Consider the following 16,156-nt stretch of genomic DNA (forward strand, 5'->3'; position numbering starts at 1 on the left):
ACTCAAATAGCTTCTTCCCTCGAACTGGAGTCATTTGAGGATAAGAGTTCTAGAGTATTGGTTAGTGAAATTTATAAACGAAAATGTATTACTTTGGACCTTTTAACCTCCAAATCATGAGTCTCCTGGGTTTCATTTAACCTCCCTTCCTTCTTATCCCATTCGCCTTTCGTTTTCACAAGGATAAACCACCAGATTCATAGACACCTCATTATCTATATAAATAAAGCAGGTGTGTGTCTGTTTGTGTGTAAATCTTTAACTGATAAACTCTTAAACTACTGGTCATATAACACTGAAATTAACAAGAAATAGGATGGTTTATAACGAGTAAAATCTTTGGATGGATGAATAACAAGTACAGACATATATCGGCAAGATGAAATGCAAACTATTTTTCAATTTGCCGACATAATCTTACTTTCTGCGCATGCCCAAAACCAATTCATTTCTTCAAGTCGTTTAATATTAAATCTTTCTTATCTCAATAGCTACATCGGTAGGAGATGCAAATGAGGCGCTAAATGTTTTGGTTTCGATTCTAGCTGATGGTACACAAGTCATTTTTTTTTTTTACTTTTAAAATCTGTATAATATAATACTCAATAGAGAGTAGTTTTCTAATATCTAATAACTACGAAATCTGCATGAATTAAAATACATTTAAGCTTATTTTATAACCTCGCAAGCCGGGGTGTCCCCCCCCCCCCCAGCACTAGTTGGGTAATATATTACTGTACAATTTAGAAAAATAAGTCTCAATTCTTTCACGCAAGCTATCGCTTTACCGACAGAAAGAATTCGTTACATCTTTATATTTGCTTGGAGATATATCTTAATCGTTCTCGCACCCCTCCATCTCAATTGTACATATATTTTATATTATTGTATGTATATATTTCACACGAATTCCATTTCGCCTTTTCTTCCTTTTTTTTCAGTATATCTTCGAGTATTTGCTCTTACGTGACAATTTAATTTATCTTTTTGCATCTTTTAATATCCAGCGATTAACTCATAGGGTTTGTTCGTATATTATTTTCGAAGCGCTGTATAGTTTTTGTACAGTTAAAAAGTTAGAAAAATAATACAGTTTATTTTCTTTAAATTAAAAAAAAAAATTTTTTATTGGAAGTAAAGCTTGTGTAGGTTGGTTATCTTTTAAACCAACACATTTCAGGTGAAAACATTACGTGTTGTGTTAAAATTAGTATAAATTACAAAAAATGATTCGGTAGAAAAATAATCACAAGTAAAAATAGAATTTATCGAAATGGAGTTTATTGTATGTTTTAATGTGGAGCAGTTGTGCGACCAATCATGTATGACAAACTGACTTATCTCCCTTGACTTAAGGGCCTGCCATTTTTAAACGAAGTGTAATTGTGGATGTTTTATTAAAAATATATCTCGCACATATACTGGATCATTTTTTTTTTTTTTTAATTTTGATAATTTCCGTACATGTTGCTTTAAGCCTCTCATCATAAAAGTGAAAATGTGTGAGTATGTGTGAGAACACTTCTCAACCTATATACTTAACGAATTTTTGATCTACAGACTTGAAATTTGGTATATAGGATATTCAGACATGTGGAAAAGTTTTATCCAGGAAAAAAGGCTGCTAAGGGGTTGAAATTGAAAAATTGGTACGTGGGAGTCATCAGATTTTTATCTATTTGCTGTTTCATGAATGCGCATGTGTGAATAGTTCACATTACAAATTACTTATGTTACGAAAAAGTAGTTTTGAAAACACCCTTTAAAGATTGTCATGCTGGTCTAATGGTTATCTTGACTCGCTGTTTTTGTTTGGTTTCAATCTCAGCTCAGGTATTTTATTTATTTATTTATTTATTTTTTTTTTTTACTTAGAAGTGAACAGTTTAGAAAAAACAATACTCGCATGCACAGGCCTGTTTCTGTATGAATTAACATATAATATTTATGCGTATTTTACGACCGGGCAACGCTGGGCGACGTGCTAGTTTATACTGATTTTGACATCACACGTAAGTATGTTTCCACCTGTAATGCATTGGTTTTAAAAATCAGTAATTACACAAGTGCCGTTATATTTTCTTTTTTCAGATTCCCTAAACTTATTGTCGATTTCTCATTTCTGATATAACGTATACTTAGTTTTTTTTATTCTTTTCTTACTCCGGCTCCTCACTATGCATCAAACCTTGTGACAGTAGTGCCCTTAAAAAACTAGAGCCAATTACCTCCAAGGAAGATAACTCTGATAGAACTGATGTTATTTTGAGTTTTTTTTTTTTTCTCCTGGGCGAATTGCCTTACCTTTTTTATGTTCTTATTTATTTTTACTTATTTTCATTTAATTACTGCATTTACAAGTGTTTGTTGCTGAAAATCATGCAGTAAATATTTATTCTTCAGACTGCACTATGAAATGAAATTGTCAGATGTATACCTGATGAGGTGGGGGGGGGGTTGCCAGATTTCAGCAAAGGGTGGAGCTATTTATATTTTATTAGTTCTTTTAATGAGAGTATAGATGACCTATCTCTAACTTCTGGAAAATATTTCTTTTAATATCTTGGATGTTCTTTCATTGGACAATATTTATTAGAGAAAAATGGTGCATATAAGAAAATATATATATATATATATATATATATATATATATATATATATATATATATTGGCAGGGGTAGAGGTGAGCAGCTGTTGGAAAAATTCTGACAAAAATAGTTCTGTAAAAATTGCAAAGAAACCTTTAATACTGCATTTAATGCTGTCATATATATATATATATATATATATATATATATATTACTGTTTTTGGATTATAATGTCTGCCTTTTTTTATCCTCAGTATTCTTGTATTTTCTTTTTTATTCACAGAGCACTTAGGGTTTTTGTTGTTTGAGTCTGTCTATATATAAAAGAAAGTTTTTTATTTTTCATTCCTTACCCACACTCTATGAAATGCGGGTCTAAATCTGCTGTGGGGATCGCTAAGCTAAAGTATGTATTACTAATAATTTGCGTGTATATGTTCTTGTGTATGTATGTACGTATATATATGTGTGTGTGTGTGTATGTGCATATAAATTAAACAAAAGTTGTTACATGCTTTACAAGTTTATTGCAATCATTACTTTTTAATCCTTTAAAAACATGTTCACAAGTTTAATGTAAATTCAAACGGAACAAATGTACCAATATCATATGTCGATATCATCATATATATTTGAATGTAGGTTATTGGTTTCTCAACATAACTTTCATCTAGTTGTCGAAACGCTACGATAGTTTCTTTCGACTAAATTTATGCTCTTTCGTGTGTGTCTTGCTGTCAATTTTTGTTTGGCTTTTCTCTATAAATCCCACTTTCATCAGATTCCTTCTTTTAGCCCCAGACATTAATTCCTGTTTGGACCCGTTACTTTCTGTTTTCCGTACATGTTGCTTTAAGCCTCTCGTCATCTTTCCGCACTTTTTTGTTTTTATCCAAACCCATTTTCTTTCATATCTGCACCAAGTGATAGACAAGTGCCTGAGAATAACAAATGCCCACTGCCTTCTTCAGTGAGTTTTACAATTTTTTTTCTATTGTTTGGCTGACATTTGTTTTGTTGGAGCCATGCTTCCTTTCAATTATATATGCGATGGCGCTTGTCGAGGCCTGCAAGAATTTTTAAGTCAAAATCCTTTGTATTGTGAAGAGGCGTTTCCCCACACAGCACAATGTTTATGGTCTACGGTACAAAAGGTTATTGTTAATCATTTTGTATTTCAATCTTTTTTTGACCAACTCCATTACAACACATTACGTATATTGCCTTCTGCTATCAGGTTGACAGCTAGCTTGAATTGAAATAAGAAAATTTGCTTTTTTCCCATCTTGTATTCAGCGTTTTGAAAAGACATAATTGTTTTAAAACGATTGTAATTTAAGTCCTTGCGTTTTTGCACTTCATATTTCGGCTCAAACAAAAATTTATTGATCAAAATAAGCAGCATCGGAATCAACAGTTTTGCTAATGCAAAACAAGTTTATTTATGCTAGTAGCGTAAAACAACTTGCGTTCTGGTGGCGATGAAGTCGCTGAGGCGTTTTTGATATTGCTTAGGGTTTTGAAGCATTTCTCATTCAGAAAGTTGAGATACTGTAAAAAGTGGTAGTCGGTAGGTAAGAGGTCTGAAGAGTCTGGTAGATGACGCAGTTTCGTAGCTTATTCGTTCAACTTCTGCACGATCGGGTTAGCAATAATGTGCGGTCGGGCATTGTCTTGGAGGAAAATTGTCCCTTTGCTGTACACTGATGCTGGGTGTTGTCGAAGTTTTTGATGCATTTTATCAATTTCTTGACAGTACTCCACCGCTGAAATGTTTTCACCTGTATTCAAAAAAACTAATGGATGAGATCGGTCACGGACCACCAAACAGCATGACCTTTTATTTGGTGCAACTCTGGCCTCGGAAAGTGTCGTGAAGCTTTGTCTGCATTTAACCACTGAATTGAGTATCGCCGGTTGTCGTAAAGAACTCACTTTTCATCACATGTCGAAACCCAGTCAAGAAACAGATTGTTCTTGTCGCGTAAAAGAAGGGAAGATGACACTTCATAACGGCGTTTCTTCTGGTTGTCATTCAATTTTTGAGGCACTCATCAAGTTTTTGTTTTTTCCAATCTCTTTCAAGTTATTGGAAATCGTCGTATACGTTACATCTAATTTAGAAGCAAGTTTTTGAATAGTTGTGCATGAATTGGCTTTGACTAAGGCTTTTAATTGATTGTCAACATCGGATGGCTGATTACTATGCTCATGTTCAATACTCTCATCGCCACCACAGAATTTTTTTAAACCATCATTGTACTATGCATTCAGTAGTAGTTCTTGGGCCAAACGCTTCATTGATATCGCAAAGCTGTTTCAACAGCTTTTCGGCCTAGCTTGAATTGAAATGAAAAAATTGTGCGAATTTACTTTTTTTTTCATCTTGTATTCAGCGTTTTGAAAAGACAATTGTTTTAAAACGATTGTAATTTAAACGGTTAGACAGCAAAAACACTCTTTAAAATGATATATAAAGTAAAGGTATTAGAACGAAAACTTGTTTGAAAATACATCATTTGAAATCCAAATTAAAAATTCTGCAAGAACTTTCTTAACTTAATAGTATTTGTTTTAGGAATATAAATTTCAAACCCCTCCTATAATCTATTTCTCTATATTTATTAGATACTGAGTCACCATTTCTCAAGGCCAAGGACCACTCGAGGATGAGGGTTAATGAAATTGTCTCTTGGATGATGAATACTACTATAGGCATAATTTTATTAAGGACAGTTAAACAACTTATAGTTTCACCTTATTTCTATTATTAGAACTGCTGTTATCTTGAATGTTATTAGCACTACGTTTCAATGTAACCTTCGACCTTCTTTACGCGTATTTTGTTGAACTCCTGTTGTTGAAAGTCCTTACTGAATTCACAATTGTATTACGAGTATCGCCTGCATTGAGAATTTCTAAATAATCTTCTGTAACGTTACACACCAGGGCTCTACATTGCGAGTGAAACAGTCGCATTTGCGAGTGATTTTTCAAAATAGCGACTAGAAATAATGAAACGCTTATCTTTTCGCAATTGCATTTCTTTCACTGACAATCTTCCAAAGCTCACTACCGAGTGAAAAATATCTTTTCATTTGTTTTTTTTTTTTTGTTTTTTTTTTGATAAAACGAACAAAGTAAAATTATTTAAACAATAAAAGTTTAATAGAACAATATACTTTCTTTTCTTTTTTTTTTTTTTTAACGAAGGCTGTTTTAAAAAGAAAAAAATCTGAAGAAATCAGAATGTTTATACCTTCAAGTATCAATAAAAAGTTTGCTGTATATTTAGAATTGCACTTAAAAATATACAGAAAAATCTTTGATGTACATACTCTTCACAAAATGAAAATGTCATATTCTAAAAATCATGTGGGTTTGGCTAGTAACTTTTCTATTTGGCTAGTAAACGAACATATTTAGTTGTCAAAAGTCAATATAGCCCTGCACACGTTTTACACACGTGTTGACATGTAGACACTTGGGGATCCAACATGTAAACTCAGTCGCAAAGGATACAAAAAACAGGAAAGAACTTCAACTCACTGTTTCAGGTTTTAAGAAAAGGCCTTTATTCCCCATTATCCTGCCACATGTGACTTATTATGGCTGTGACGTCACCCACATCTCTAACCTGCTCTTTTCATAGTCCTTTTTTTTTCTTATGACGTCACTTCTCACACAGCTCGTCATTTGCATACAGCAGCCATATGTGCGTTCACACTGTTACATCTTCAGAAGAGTTTCATATAAAACTTAGTTTTACCTAGTACTCTCTCCGTTAAGCCACGGATATATTTTTCACATTGGATTTGAAGACGACCATGTTATAGTCAACAGGAAAGCGTTCCTGCGGTATTATGTTCTGCAAATAAGTTCTTAGAAACAAACTTTGTTCATGGAAGTTCTATTAGGTTTTAGATACACAGGATAAGTGTATAAAAGAAGTTGTTGCACATAGTATCAGTGATAGCATGTGTCAAGGATCTATATCGGTCACATAGTCTAATTGTTTTGCATATTTTCCTTTGATGCAAATGGATAGGTGTGCCTCTCTAATTATTGCTCCTCCCATTAATCAAAGCTCAAGCTCAGCATATGCACACTAATGAGCAAAGGTGATACTCTTAAAGAAAATGATAAAAAATTACCTGTGTCGCACAAAGAAGCAAATAATGCCTTGAAGCACTGGAGTGATTAGCTCAGGAATTGAAATCCTCTGACTACTTCTTACATCTCCCCCCCCCTACCTATGCCAGTTGAAACGAATATACCATCTAGACCAGTTGTCTTTAGTTTCCCTAAATCACCAACGATTAGTAATTCATATTGACACACCGGTTCATGTTAGATCACCAAAGTTAAGCAACATTAAGCCTGGTCAGTACTGAAATGGGTGACCATTTGGGAATTCCAGGTGCTGTATGTGCTCTCCGCTTATCTCGGCATTGTTTCCAGTTGTCATGGACTTCTTGCCACTGAACTCAAGCAGTGCCAATCCAGGAGAAGTGTTGCTGGTGATTGCGCAACCCTTGCCTCACAATTACATGCACAGACACCCTCACAGGAGGTATCCATTGTCTCTTAAGACTGAATAGAGGCAGTAAATCTATCAAATTGTATGATGTACTTTATAAAGATTAACTCTTAGCTTTTAACGTTCCATTTTTCAGTGCAACCTAAGTTATTTTCGGTATTTATGCATTGTACGACCAGGATGTCGTTACTGTTGCATATTAAGAACCGGATTTCTTGTAAATGTCCTGTATGGCTACACCAACAATGGCGGATACTTGTGCACCTGTGTTACCGCCCTGAAATAACATTTAGAAAGCCATTCTTAACATGGTGTGGGTGTTTTGTAACTATTCTATACTTTCATCTAACCATTTAAACAAAAATATAAAAATTGAAATTTACTTGAAAATACTATAATAATAATAATTTGATTAGATTTCAAAGCGTTTTTAACGGTGCTTGGCATATTCCGGCGGTGACGTCAGGTGCCAGTCGAGCCCAAGTGGACATCTGGTTTGTATTATGCAGTTTCCAACTTCCGAGTTGTACAATGCACAGTTATTTTTATGCCAAACTTTGATGTTTTTTTGTTTTTTTTTATCTTGGGAGTAAAATAAATGTTCCGTTACAGCCTACTTTAATTAGAAACTCAAGCTCAGCATATTAACTGATGAACCTATTTAATTATAATAAAGAACCTCTTCCAGCTTTAAGAAAGGGCTCCTCAGCCTCACTCATGGAGCCCACTTCGGGGAAACCCCGGTTTAATCTCTGATTTGGGTGTCGAGTTTTAATCTTCCTCTGAGATCAACAGATTTAAGCATCGTTTTTTTCAAACCCGCATTACACATCTATCATATCGTTCTTATAGCATTTATTTCCATTATTACACTTGCCCTTAACTCTCACGTCCATACATCATCACACTGTGCATACATGCATGATAAACTATAAATAAGTAGTATTTTTTATTTATTTTTTACCTTCTCTCACCAAGTGGTTTCATGCCTTGTTTCAAACGATTTCTATTACAAAAAATATCTATATTGTCAAAAATGTTGCATATAGCTGAGAAAAGAATACTGTTCATATCTCAGTGACAAAGCAGTTAGATTATTAGTCATATAAGTAGTATTTTTATCTCCTTACATCAACTGGCTTCATGTCTTGTCTGGAGCGATTTCCATTAAAAAAAACAAAAAAAAACAAACTCTTATCTAGTTTTCTATCAATTTCATAGTATTTATTTCCATACTCTCACTTCCATGCAGCATCACACTGTGCACACATGCCTGATAGATTCTTTTCCTGGTCAAGGGATAACCCTATGCTAGTTAGTAACGACAGAAATTCCCTGGACTTACTTGATTCGCCCGAACTCTTGCAATCAAACCAATACTTTTCCAGCTTTAAGAAAGGGCTCCTCAGCCTCACTCATGGAGCCCACTTCGGGGAAACGCTGGTTTAATCTCTGATTTGGGTGCCGAGTTTTAATCTTCCTCTGAGATCAACAGATTTAAGCATCGTTTTTTCAAACTCACATTACACATCTATCATAAGTGGTGATCACTGTGTAAAAAAAAAAAAAGTCATTCTTATAGCATTTATTTCCATATTCCATATTACACTTGCCCTTAACTCTCACATCCATACATCATCACACTGTGCACACATGCATGATAAACTATAAATATTTTTTATTTATTTTTTACCTTCTCTCACCAAGTGGTTTCATGCCTTGTTTCAAACGATTTCTATTACAAAAAATATCTATATTGTCAAAAATGTTGGATATAGCTGGGAAAAGAATACTGTTCATATCTCAGTGACAAAGCAATTAGATTATTAGTCATACAAGTAGTATTTTTATCTCCTTACATCAACTGGCTTCATGTCTTGTCTGGAGCGATTTCCATTAAAAAAACCAAAAATCTCTTATCCAGTTTTCTATCAATTTCATAGTATTTATTTCCATACTCTCACTTCCATGCAGCATCACACTGTGCACACGTGCCTGATAGATTCTTTTCCTGGTCAAGGGATAACCCTATGCTAGTTAGTAACGACAGAAATTCCCTGGACTTACTTGATTCACCCGAACTCTTGCAATCAAACCAATACTAGCTTCTTCCTGTGCTCTAATGGTATAACTATGTTAAAAAAAAAGACTTCTGAACAATCTCAATAACCTTGCTATCCAAAATAAATTTTTAAAAATATTTCTTAAAAACATAGTGGTAATGAATAGCGTTGATCATTATATTGACACATTTCTCTTCTTTTTGAAACATTCTTTTTAAGCTGTTAAGAATTTTGGATAAAGACAATTTTCATTTATAGTAAGAATATGTTAGGAGCATACAAAACATAGGAAAGGCACACAACCATGGTCTCTTTTCTTCTGTCATATTCCACCTTGGAATAAGGGCAAATATCTACAAAAGTTTATTTCTCGGTCCAATAGCCCTGTGCACGTGATGAAAACATTCAATTGGGTTGTCTCCCTTTACTATGCTTGTCAAGCACATAAAATGTAAAAATTCAACGGCTCTGACAAAATAAGCCTCTAATTTTGTTCCTTCCTCTCAAATCCTTTTTCATTGCTTTTCTTCTCTTCCTCCTCCTTTTCCTCTTCCTTTTTTTTGAGTTGGTATAATTTTCATTTGTACTCTTTATGTTCTACCTCTTTCTCTCAGAATATTGTTTCTGAACTTGAAAAAGTATTTTAATGTGGAAGAAGAACAGCCTAATACAGAGAAACGGTGTCAAATTATTTCGGGAGGCGGGAGGAGTGAAAGAATTTTAGGTACAAGTAAAAAAACCTATTTCTTCAATAAGAACATTGGTTGCTAATGGTTCTCGGGGGTTAAAGATGGGTCTATGTGTTCATCTGAGTAATGTTGGAATTATATTAAAGCTGAGTTAAGCAACGTTTGTTTCCATAAAGAAGCAACGTTTGTTTCCATGAAACGCTTTGCTATATATTTTAACTACACACAATTGTTTAAAAGGCACATTATATAGTCCTCTTGAACATAGTACGAAAAGCCAACGCATAGAAAAAATATCTATTTCCAAAGAAACCATGACCTGATTGGGCGAAACTGATTTTATATTTGAATTCCAAAGCTTGAAGTTATCCAGAATTCTAAAGGGCAGAGCACCAAAATTTTATTTTGGCCAGGCTTATTAATTAATTAGTTATTTTTATGAAACTTAAAAAAAAAAAAATGTCAATAATTTGATTGCTGACCTATTAGAAGTAAAGAGATGTTTTATTTCTTGGTTTGAAAATATAAAGGCAAACTAATTTGCATACGAAGGATTAGCTTTGTTTACGGACGAATTGAAGACAGCGACTGGAGTGTGCAGCTGAGAGAATACATCAAAGTTAAGAGTTGGCGTGAAATACAGCGTCAGTGAAAAGGAGTACTGCCAATTTTATTTAGATTACAAGCTATTTAGGCAAGAAAGTAAAGTTGATGTGACAAGTTGATACAATATCGAGTGTTCGGCGAGGGAAACGATTAAGTTGGTGTTTGTTATGATTCGGGAATCGGACATTTTGAAGGTTAGCGTTGTCATGTTATGGAAAATTGTTAATTATGATTTGAGTCAAACTTTTTATTTTATTTTTTTTGTGTGTGTTTGGCATATTTTTGTTGACTTCTATACTACGAGAACTTCAAGGCCGTTTATGGAAGGCTGGTTGCGCCTGGCCATGTGTGGAGGGCTAGATATAAGAGCTAATGTTGGTCCGAGACTATGGGGATGTGTGATTTAAAAATATTAAGGAAAATTAATTTTCATATCGGGCAAATACCTGTGTTAAGGAGGACGAATTGGGGAGGACAGAGTCGGATGTTTGGTAATTGAGAGAACACATCAAAGTTAAAAGGTGGGGCAATTGATGGCATTAGTAAAAAGGAGTGTTGTTCCTATTTACTATGCCTCCCCACGGGACAGAGTTAGACACCAGGGTCGTTTTTTAATGTGGAGAAAAGGAACAAAAATTAAAATTGTCTCGGTCGTGAAGGATTTCTCCTCCACTGACAAAGAACAAAAAAATTGAAGTGTAGATCTGAAGAACAAATACTACACTTTGATCTTTATATATAATTTATTTCGTGAAAATGAAAATTACAATCAAAATAAATCAATGTAAAATTAAAATAAATTAAAAGCAAAATTCAAAGTTACAAAACAAATTTAGGCACAAGGCCCTTTAAGATCTGGGTGGGGGAGTGTTGCAGGGCATTTATTACTACAGTGAAAATGGAGTCTTTGGCGACTTTACTCTTGACTGGCAACATTTACCACAATACCTCATTCACTCTGTGGACTCTAAACTAACTAATGAAAACCCCAGCGTTTTTGCAAAAAAGAATATATTTACAATTTCTCTGTGTGTGTGTGTATTTTTTTTTTTTAAATGTGTGTGTGTGCGTGTGTGTGAATTTAAAAAAGTAAAATCTCCAAAAGACAAAACAAATTTAGGCACAAGGCCCAATAAGGTCTGGAGTGTTGCAGAGTCTTTGTAACTAAAGTAAAAATGGAGTCTTTGGCGACTTTACTCTTGACTGGCAACATTTGCCACAATACCTCATTCACTCTGTGGACTCTACACTAACTAATGAAAACCCCAGCGTTTTTGCAAAAAAGAATATTTTACAATTTGTGTGTGTGTGTGTGTGTAAATTTTTTTTTTTTTTTTTTTTTTTTTTTTTTTTGTAATTAAAATGTGTGCGTGTGAAAAAAAGTTCAATTCATCGGAAAATAAAGTTCTTGAATTTTGTAAGAAAAACAGTGATCTGAAGGCCAAAAGGAGTTAATTTTCGTTTAGATCATGTTTTATTATGCAGAAGATTGTTTTAACAGATATATCAAAATTTCTGAATTTCTGAATGAAAACAAAGAATGAATAGTGGTTGTGACCCAACGGGTCACAGATACGGCTAGAGAATTGAGAAATGCAGGTGTTTTGATTGTTTCAAGATGAGAACAATGAAGTATTAGATGATCTCGAATTGTGATAAGACATTAATTTATCTGATTATCTTAAATGTTAGGAGTGGCTGGCTGTTGTTGACAAAGAATTTGTTGACAACAACTGAATCTTAGTCATTTTATTTCTGGGTTTTAAAGTAAGGCCTTGTAAGTTTCACCAGCATGACAACAGGATGGCTTACATTTGACAAAGAAAAATGCTTTCTAATTTGTTTAATTTATGAAACGCATTATCATGGGACTGCTTCCTTATATACACCTTCAAATCTAATGTCAACAAATACTTATCAGTGGTCAAATTTTGTCCATTTAATTCATCATTTAATTAACAATCTCTCATTAACCTTTATTCTCGAATAGCTTCATTAGTTAAAAAAAAAATCTCTATTTACTATTATACAAAACGAACTTTGTGTCGGAGTTTATTCTCTATGTACTCCTAAACGGCTGGGCCAAGTTTTAGTAAATTTTAAAAATGTACTTTATGTAACTGGCAGTGTTCTTAGGTTTTGTATTGGAATGTCTTCCATAAATACCAATAATTGAAAGAGAAAAAAAAACCCAATGAAAGGAGAAGCAGGCGATTTTGACTTAAGTTATCTTTGTACAGCTTAATATCACAAGTGCATTTGAGAAATTTTATTACTGCACAAGCAGAAGGCCCGGCATATAAAATCAACAGTAGGTTCTTTGATATGACAGGAGTGCATTCAAAATGAATGTTTGTTTTGGAGCACAGTTGAATTATGATACTTGACCTTTTCATTTTAAACTTAAATTCAAGCCATTATATAAAAATAATTTTATAAAATCAACAGTAGGTTCTCTACAGTGCAATATAAACTGTCTTGTGGACTGTCACTGCAGGGAGGCATGTGAAACTTCCTCTCAGTGCACTGCAGTGAGTCCCCAACAAAAGCAGCCGATTTGATTGAAAAATGGGCGATTTCACAGATTTTTATGACAATAAAATATGGGAGGGTGAAACATTTGTTGAACATCATTCAATCCTGAGTAACGTCGGGTCTCCTTGCTAGTAAATAAATAAAAATGCCGTTTTTTGGATATCACTTGTTTTAACCAATATTTTTCCAACCTTTAAAAAAAATCCTAGAATATATATGAATTTGTTGATGAAATAGGACATTTTCAGGTTCTATCAGATGAAATATATTTCATTAGACAGAATTCCAAAATTGTGAAGTTTTATTTTTTGGTTTGAAACTAGATCATTAGTAAAAAAAAAAAAAAAAAAAAAAAAAAAAGTTAAATAAAAAAAAAAAAAATGCATCTTTTGGGTATCGCTTGTTTCAAACAATATTATGCCAAACATTAAAATTTATCTGATCTCGTGTGTTTATTTTTCAGACATTTCCTGTGAAAGCAAAAACAATCTGTGATTAAGGAATCTTTACCATTATATCTTGATGACTTGAGATTTCTTTTGTGGTAAGAACAAAATTTAATTTTCATAGACTTTTTAAAAATTATTTTTACTCGTGTGTGTGTGTGTGTGTTTGCGGATGCATGTATATAAAAAAAAAAGTATAAAAGAATTCTGTTATATAATTTAGATGGATCCTCATGAGAATCAAATTCCAAAGCAAACTGAAGCTCAATATTTAAACCTTTAAGACGCTATATAAAACATTGCAATATGGATTTTGTGTGATTTTCGTCTTGCATGGGAATGTTCATATACCAACTTGGATTTTACTCAATTATGCTCTAAATTTTTATTTAGAAACATGTGTAAGACTTAATCTGCTCAGAAATTATTAATTCATACTATGATGTATTTCTGATTTGTTATTGCATTCATTTATAGCTCTTTTCCAATTTTATATTTATTTATTGATATAACTCTCATTTTATATATATACTAGCATGGGTACCCAGCGATGCCCGGGTCAACATAAAGTTCCGTTTGGAAGAACCTCGCTATACTATGGATATTAATCATTGTCATCGTGAGCAACATCGATATCCCCCCTCCCCCAGCAATTTCTAAAATAAAAGAACGGATAAAAACATGTAAATACGCTCCCCAAAAAGAAGTACATGATACCCTCTCCACCAGATATTTCGGCAGAAGGGATACAAAGAGAAGCTATTCCCCAAATATTAAGCACTTTTTGTTGCTCGTGCGCTGAACCCCACGCCCGCCAATAAATAAATAATAAATAAAATAAAAAAAAAAAGAAAATAAATGAATCAAAACAACTTTTGTTTCATTACAAATAGCAGCGAGTGCCGGAGCGACCGAAAAAATAAAATAGCCGTGTAGGCAGACTCCAACCTGAAAAGCGAATAAAGGGAAAAGCTAATTTGCCCACTGTAGAAATAATAACGTTATAAACATTAACATGACTGAAAAGTTTAAGAACAAAATGGAATTCCTTTTATTGGCTTGTTTTTTTTTTGGGGGGGGGGGGTTCACTGGGTTTTTTTTTATTTGTAAATAAAAGAAATTTTCGTCTTGTTTCTTTTTTGGTGGGGAGGCGGGGTTCAATTCTCGGAACGCTCAAAGATTCTGCATAGTAGTTTCAAGAATAATAAAATCAAACAAATGATCTTTTCGTTTATTCGTGTTTTATTTATTCATTTATTTTTTTGATATTTAAAAATAGAGCAAAACATGTTCTGTCTACACGAAATTATTTTTTCACGTTGTAAAACTTATTGCGATTAGCAAATTATTTTATGTGGGAAGAGTTTCTTTTCTCTTTCGAACTTCGGAACATATAAAAAAAACTCATCAGAGGAAATAACTCTACCCGTTTCTAAAAAAAAATCGATGTCAGAAATAATTCAAATTAAATATATCATCAATATAATTATTTAAACTTGATAAAATGACAATCTTAAATAGAACACTTAAAATAACTTGCTTGCTAGAAACTTAAACTAACATACAGCTATTTAATACAATCGATTTTCCTAAATATAATATGCAAATAAGGTAACCTCTTAATCGTATATATTGAAAGAACCATACTATATATAGAAATAAATGAAATATTAAAGTAATGGACCTTTTGTATATATTAATCAAATTGTGAATAAACAGACAGGAATACGAATTTATATTATATATATATATATATATATATATATATATATATATATATACTACTATATATACAGTGTGTATATATATATATAGTGTGGGTGTGTGATTTGCCTCGTTAGAAAGCATGTGGAAGTTTAAATTTGAAAATGTTTAGAAAGCCAACTATGTTTTTTTGGTAAATAAACGTTATGTATAGTTAAATACAAATTTTCGGTTTGCAAAGAAACCATCTTCAGGTAAAAATACTAATATAATAAATATTATATATATATATATATATATATATATATATATATATATATATATATATATATATATATATATATAAGGTGTTCTGTTTTTTGTTTTGATTTTTTTTTTAACGATAGTAATGTTTACGTCTCTGGCGTATTTCTATGAAAGTCACCCAGTTTTATTTGGACGTATTATTTATTTATTTATTATTTTTAAAAATGGTAATCTACGGACACGCATGTTTCGGAGCCCTACTCCTCTTCAGCGTAGCTTGACTGTTGGTAGGATTCAAACCTTAGACCTTATGTATTTCAGTCCAGCGCCCTAATCCACTACGCTATGTTGTCATAAACAATTCACTGCTTCGTTTTTATCGATCATCGTTTTAAGTGGTTTTTGATTTGATTTATTAAACGATATATATATATATATATATATATATGTATGTATGTATGTGTATGTATATGTGTGTGTATGTATATGTATGTATATGTGTGTATGTATATTGTATATATGTATATGTATATATATGTATATATGTATATGTATATATATATGTATGTATATGTATATATGTATATGTATATATGTATATGTATATATATGTATATATGTATATGTATATATGTATATGTATATATATGTATATGTATATATGTATATATGTATTATATGTATATGTATATATAGTATATGTATATATGTATATGTATATATATGTATATGTATATAT

At 32.5% G+C, this 16,156-nt stretch overlaps 1 protein-coding gene across 2 annotated transcripts in view; it reads left to right on the top strand.

Annotated features, from left to right (window-relative positions):
* Positions 1–16,156, top strand: part of LOC145254726 (glycolipid beta-1,4-mannosyltransferase egh-like) — a 198,381-nt gene that overhangs the window by 84,306 nt on the left and 97,919 nt on the right. For both annotated transcript variants that reach the window (XM_080113466.1, XM_080113458.1), the window contains exon 2: positions 13,485–13,565. The gene's annotated coding sequence lies outside the window, so the exon portion shown is untranslated. The remainder of the gene's footprint in view (positions 1–13,484; positions 13,566–16,156) is intronic.

The sequence above is a fragment of the Euprymna scolopes genome, chromosome 3 (assembly GCF_053919585.1).
Source record: "Euprymna scolopes isolate OS-2025 chromosome 3, ASM5391958v1, whole genome shotgun sequence".
NCBI lineage: Eukaryota > Metazoa > Mollusca > Cephalopoda > Sepiida > Sepiolidae > Euprymna > Euprymna scolopes.